This window comes from Lygodium microphyllum, chromosome 19, assembly GCF_053477565.2.
Source record: "Lygodium microphyllum isolate KBCC chromosome 19, Lygodium_microphyllum_v1.1.10, whole genome shotgun sequence".
Classification (NCBI taxonomy): domain Eukaryota; kingdom Viridiplantae; phylum Streptophyta; class Polypodiopsida; order Schizaeales; family Lygodiaceae; genus Lygodium; species Lygodium microphyllum.
Genome location: NC_141153.1, coordinates 70062454 through 70069404, shown reverse-complemented (window position 1 = coordinate 70069404; position 6951 = coordinate 70062454).

The following is a 6951-nucleotide window of genomic DNA, read 5'->3' as shown; positions in this document are numbered from 1 at the left end:
TCCAGGCTTGCTTAGAGTTCGACCTGTCTCCCAAACTAATCAAAATATGTCTTGTGCACGATAAGAAGACTAGCACTACCCCTTACGGAGAGACCACATGAGAGGTTTTCAATTGCAGGTATTGAAGACTCCAACGAAAGTGTCGTTCGCTCTTCATCATCACCCAACTCTAAATGCTTATCCCTTACCATTCGACAAGCCCGCACAGAATCATCATGTGCAGAATCCCCAACAAACCAACACTGGTGCTGGCCATCAATGCAATCCCCAACACAGAATAGCCCTACTGCCAACTCCAACAACTTTCCACCTACGTCCTTGGCCACCAACAGGCCCCCAGGACCTTCTGCCACACCACCACCAACACTCCACGGAAACCACAGGCGTTCTTGTCACCCATGTCTTCGGTGCATGCTACAGCCTGCTACCTACGACGGTGAGTGCCATGCTACCTACGACGGTGAGTGCCATGGGACTGGCACTCGTCTAGGAGGGGGTAATGTTAACCCCAACACGAAGAAAGCAAAAAGAAGTGGAAAAGACGCAGGGCAAAGGCGAAAAAGGTAGCCCGACTGAAGAAAGAAAAGGAGAAAAGGCCAAAAGCGCAAGGGCAACCTTAAAAGTCCAAGGCAAAGGCAAAAGGGGAAAGGCACGTTTTAAAATAAAAAGGCCCACCCTGAAATCTTGTAAAAGAGCGCCGGGCTCTCACCCGTGCAATTTGTAAATGTAGACGGGCAGTGGAAAGGAAGCTAGGAAGATAGAAGGACAATGGGAAAAAGGGCCTAGGCTATGGCCGGCTATGTAAAAAGGGGATGACCGCCCAAAAGGGATTTAGGGTTTTGTATATAAAGTTGAAAAGTGAATGAGAAGCTCATTCTTGTGTGTGGCCAAAAGTAGCTCTCCTCTTCTTCTTCTTCTTCTTGTTCTTGCTTGCTTGAGCTTGTGTTTGAGAGAGGGAGTGTGAGAGTGTGAGGGAGTGAGTGTGTGAGGGTGAGGGACCGAGGAGGAGAAGCTCTCCATCTTCTCCTCTCTTCTTCTCTTCTCTTCTCTTCTCTTGTCTTGCTCACAGCAATGGAGCTTGGAGCGTGGAGCTTGAGGATGGAGCTTGCTTGAAGCTTGCACTTGGATCGTGGAGCTACCGGAGTGCGCGGGAGAGGAGGTAACTCGAACGGCATCAAGGTAAGCTCACTACACCCGTAGATATGGATGGCGCGTCGGCTATGTGAGAGGTAGCCATTAGTGCTCGGCTTGGAACGCTTGAAACAATAAGCGGTCCGTGGGTCTTGGCGGTTGAGTGAAAGCTCCCACAAGCACACACAAGCAAGGAGAAGAGAAGAAGAGAAGAAGAAGAGAACTCTTGTTAGCCACACACTAAAGAATGACCTTCCATTCACTTTTTGAACTTTATATACAAGCCCTAAAATCCCATGGGCACCCATCCCTTTTTTATATAATCGGTCGTTGTGGCAAGGCCCTTTCTCTATTTCCTCTTCTAGCCTTATGCCTCTAGTCTACACCCGTCTAATATTTTACACTTGGCACAGGAGGGAGCCTGGCGCTCTTTGACATGAGTTTTTGGTGTTTTTTGAGGCGCCTTTCATTTAAAATTACGCTTTTGGCCCCAACTTAGCTTTAGAGGCCGCTTGCATATCTTTGCTCTTTTTCCATCCTTTTTCCACTTTTTCATTCATTTTTCCGCCTTCTTGACTTGGGGTTAACAAGCAACATCAAGATTGAGTCTACTAGAGACGAATCCTAAGTGTTATAACTACCAGTTGGAGAGGAAAGTGTGCTAAATAATGAAGGGCAGCAAGTTGGTCACCAAAACATAGTAGTCAAAGGCTGAAATTTGGTAAACATAGTAGTGCCACCATAGAAGGATGAAACTTGATCACACAAGATAGACAAATGTTAGGTGATAATAGGAGAGGTGTTTGCTAATGTAAGCGGCCTGCTGCTAGATAGCAAAATGCAGGCACTATAGCAATCGCTTGGTAGAAAAGATGGCATCAACCTGTCACCTTACATTAGATGCTAAAAAGGCAAGTTGATCAAGTGCTATGATGACATGGAAAATTGAGACCTCCAAACAACAAGGTAATGGTTGGAAACAAGCTGCTTAGGGATGGATGGTGATGGGTTGCAGTCGATGATGCTTGGATATCAGATGGGAGGTGGTTGATGGCTAAAATCTACACTATAGAGTGAGAAACCTATACAAGAGAATAAAGATTGAATGTGGGCAGTCTATCTATTTATAGATGTGGATGGACCCTCGCAAATTAGGGTTTCATAGAAACTCTCTTGACTTGAGCACAATTTTTACATTTTTCATTAAATAAGCATGTTTTGAGACTGTTTAAGAGGCTAATTAGCATGTAATGCATTTTTTAGCTCAACATCCCTCTTCAGCCCAAAATAGGGCTAGAAAGGAAGGCCAACCTAGTTGCTCAAGGCATCCCACCTCACCCTGGAAAAAGGGTGTAGAGTGGCTACCCAGTGGCCTACCAAAACTATAGAGGTCATCTTACCAGGGGAGTCCAAGTAGTCACCCTAGAGAGGATAGGGCATCGGACAAAGGGTGCATGCCGATTGCCTAGCGGCCTACCAAATCCCATAAAGATAGATGGAACCACAAAGAAAAAAAAAAGGTGTATTGAGAAGGGATGGTTAGGTCCCAATCCATCATAAAACAAACAAGCAACCCATCCACTCATGGGAAGGGTGATGAAGGAATGGTGATGTGGTGCACAAACCGTTGGTGGAAATTGCTTAGGATTTGTCTAATGGTGCTATGCACAAGGAGTATGCTACATGTTGTGAAATGCTCATATAGCAAGTGTCCACTTAGACATTGTCAAGCACCCTTTACAAAGATGATGAAATCATGCAATGCAAATGGAGGAGGTGCAATAGGGGGGAAAGGCTGATGTCAAAGACAAGTGTTGAAACCTGTAGAATACCAAGAGGGATAGCAACCCCCTCTCAACCTTGGATGTCAATGTCAAAGGAGGAAGAGGAGTCGAATGTCGGTCTTTGTGTAGTGCCAAGAACCATGATGTAAGAAAGCATCCCAATTGAATGAATGAGATTGAAGTCGTTGCCATGATAGCATCAAGAGAGATGTTGCATGATTTGCCTTAGGAGGGAAATCCTCCATGCTGGTGGAAGTCCAAAACTCCAAGGCTGATGAAACCATGTGCATCCCAAGTCTCTAGCCTAGCTAGGATTGGTGCAAACATGCATGTTAGCCCTACACTAAAGAAAAAAACCTTGCAAAAGAGATGAAGAGTTGTAGAGGTTAGTAGTGAGATTCCCCAAAAAACAAGACTAAAATGAAATCGCAGGATACTCTTTAGAAGAGCACCAACTCTGATACCATGTGAAGATATTCTAGGGTTTGCTCTGATGAAATACAAAATGTACGACCATGATTGAAACACAAAGACTTAGATAGTGACTTGCAAAACTCGAATCCTAAACGCAAATGCAAAACTCAAAACTCAAAATGCAAAAGTCGCAAACACAAATAGAGAAAAAAGGGAACTCTGAAGTGAATGAATCAATGTAGTAAATGAATGCAAGAGTGTAAAAAATTCTCAAGGGCAGAGCAGTGAGTATCAGAGAGTGACATACATCAGAGATGGATCCTTAGTGCTATAACCACTAGTTAGAGATGAGAGAGTATTCAATAATGAAGGGCAATAGGCTAGTCACCAAAACATAGCAATTGGAGGTTGAAATCTGGTAAATGTAACAATGTACCACCACAAAAGGCTAAAATTTGATCACATGAGGCAGAGAACTATCATGTGACAATAAGAGAGGTGTCTATTGATGTAGACAGCTTGCTAGTAGACAACAAAAACATGGGTATTGTAGTAGTTGCCTAATGGAAAATATGGAAGTAGCTTTTGCCTCTCACCAGATGCTAAAAACACAAGCTGATCAGGTGTTATGATGATGTAGTAGATGGAGACCTCCAAACAACAAGGCGATGGATAGAAACATGCCACCTAGGGTTGTATGGCAATGGTTGCAATCGATGATGGTGGATAGACAAAAAATGGTAGGTGGTTGATGCTGGCTAAAATTTTCACAATAGAGTGAGAAACCTACACAAAAGGATAAAGATTGAATGGGGCCAACTTGTCTATTTATAGATGTGGAAAGACCCTCCCAAATTAAGGTTTCACGGAAACTCTCTCAAACTACACACCATTTTTGTATTTTTCATTAAATAAGCATGTCTTGGGGTTGTTTAAGAGGCCAATTAGCATGTAATGCATTTCTTAGCTTAGAACAATACACTCACCTACAGGGATTCATAATTTAAAATGGGACAAGAAATAGGTCTTACAAGTGCCAAATCCCTTTTCACAAGTTTCATAAGGGATTACTGGTTAGAAACATGTTTAGCAAGTGTTGAAGTTCTTTTTCACAAGTGTCTTAAGTCCCTAGAGGTTACTTCTAGGCTCTACAGGTACAAACATGGATAAAATATGATTATGGAATATTTTGGATAGACTGAGAAAGTTGGTTTAGGAATAGATGAATGTGATTCTAACAAAAAATAGAGCTTACATTGGATAGAGGCCTCCATTATGGAGATTTGGAGCCAAAAATCTATTTTTTTGGAGATTGGACTCAAAAGATATTCACAAATTAGCGATTGCAAGCCATTCAAATAGCATAATAAATGGCAAAAAATAATAAGAAGGATCTAATATTGGATACAATTCAAGAAGAGCTAAGGGCATAGCATGATCATGATACAACTCAAGAAGCTATGAATCAAGAGCTTGAAGAAGGTTAGCAAGTGTGACTAATGGTCATAAGGCACAAGAGGTTAATCAAGCTAAATAGATAAATGCTATTCATGCTTCTCTCAACTCTAATAGCTATCAAAAATGGTCTAATGACATTAGGGGCATAAAGGATGGTATTCTATATTTAACCATGAATCTAGATACTAAGTTTGACATTGTTGGAACTCTTGATAGATTTATCATTTTTTTCATTGCATCATTTTCCTTTTCTTGTTATAGTTTGACCTCATGCTATCTTCTTATAAAATCCAACAATCCCTCTAGTAAATTTATAGTAACTTTATTAGTGGCTTTGGTTCCTCTAGGGCTTTGTATGCAGGTATTCCTCCTAGTTCTACATTGAGAGCCTTTTGATACTGATTGAGAGCCCTTGGATATTGATTGTATAAAGCATGCAATTCTCAAGAATGTGGTTGATCATTTGGTCCTCCATCCTAGCTTGTTGCTCCTCATTAATGAGGTTGTTGATCAAGTTGCAAATTAGAGGAATGTGAAAGGTGAGAAGGATCGAAGCTTGCACGCGAGCTATGGCGGGAGAGCAAGAGCAAGAAAAAGAGAGACAAGAAATGGGAACTCCAACAGTCACAATGTGTGACCGGGCCTTCCTTTATTCAAACTGTCACTAAAAGAATAAAGAATAAAGTGACATGACGGGCGCCCACCACCTGCAGTGTGCAGTGGCGGGTACTGTCAGTGTAGTAATACACGGGGCGGCACGGCGGAGGTGCCTTTACCCCCAACAACCTCCCACTTAAAGGCGAATCTGCCCTAGTGAGAGAGAAAAGAAAAAAGAAAAGACAGTACAAATGTACATAGGTACAAGGGATGAGGAAAGGTGACATCTCATCCAACGCCCATCAACCTCCTGAGGAAGGCAAAGCGCTCAGTAGTGAGGCTCTTCGTGAGTAGATCTGTAGGATTCTCGTCAGTGGAGATCTTGACAAGGTCAACAGACTTGTCCTCCACGACACCACGTATGAAGTGATACCTCACCTCAATGTGTTTCGTCTTCGCATGGAAGACCGGATTCTTAGCCAACTGAATGGCACTCATAGAATCCGAATGCAGTGTAGGTGTAGCATCAATCCCAAGGTCAGCAACTAGACGGCCTAACCATATGGCCTCCTTGCAAGCCTCAGTGGCTGCAACATACTCGGCCTCAGTGGTAGACAAAGCCGTACACTTCTGAACCCTGGATATCCAAGAGACAGCCCCTCCAGCATAGGTGAATACATATCCAGAAGTGGACTTCCTACTATCTGCATGTCCTGCGTAATCGGAGTCAGTGTACCCCACGACCCCTGTATCCTGGCTGCCATAGCAAATACACATATCTCTTGTGCCCTTCAGGTACCTCATGATACCCTTTACGGCATCCCAATGTCTGCTGCTAGGTGTAGCCATATAGCGTGCCACAACACCAACTGCATGCGCAATATCTGGACGAGTGGCTATCATGGCATACATCAAACTGCCCACGGCTGAAGCATAAGGGATCTTGGCCATCTCGGCCCTCTGCTCATCTGTCTACGGACAATCGGCCTGTGATACCTTCACATAAGAAGGTAATGGACAGCCAATAGGCTTTACGTCCTGCATGCGGAAGCGCTCAAGGACTTTATGAATGTACTCCCGCTGTGAGAGATACAAAAGTCCCTGATGCCTATCGCGCTTAATGTGCATCCCAAGTATATGTGAGGCCTGTCCCAAATCCTTCATCTCAAAGCTCTTCTTCAGCTGAGATTCAAGAGCATCTAGCTCATCATGAGCTTTCCCTACTATCAGCATATCATCAACATAGAGTACCAAGATAAGCAAACTGCCATCACGGGCTTTCTTCGTGTAAAGACACGGATCCATAGCACTCCTGTTGTAGCCCTGTGACTGCATAAAGGCATCAAACTTATGATACCATTCCCTAGGTGCCTGCTTCAAGCCATACAAGCTCTTCTTCAACTTGCACACTAGGTGCTCCCTGCCAGGTTCTGCAAAGCCCTTAGGCTGATCCATATAGATCTCATCATGCAAGTCCCCATGTAGAAAAGCCGTCTTGACATCCATCTGATATAGATCTAAGTCAAGCTGTGCAACCAAAGCCAAGACTAAGCGCAGGGTGGTCATC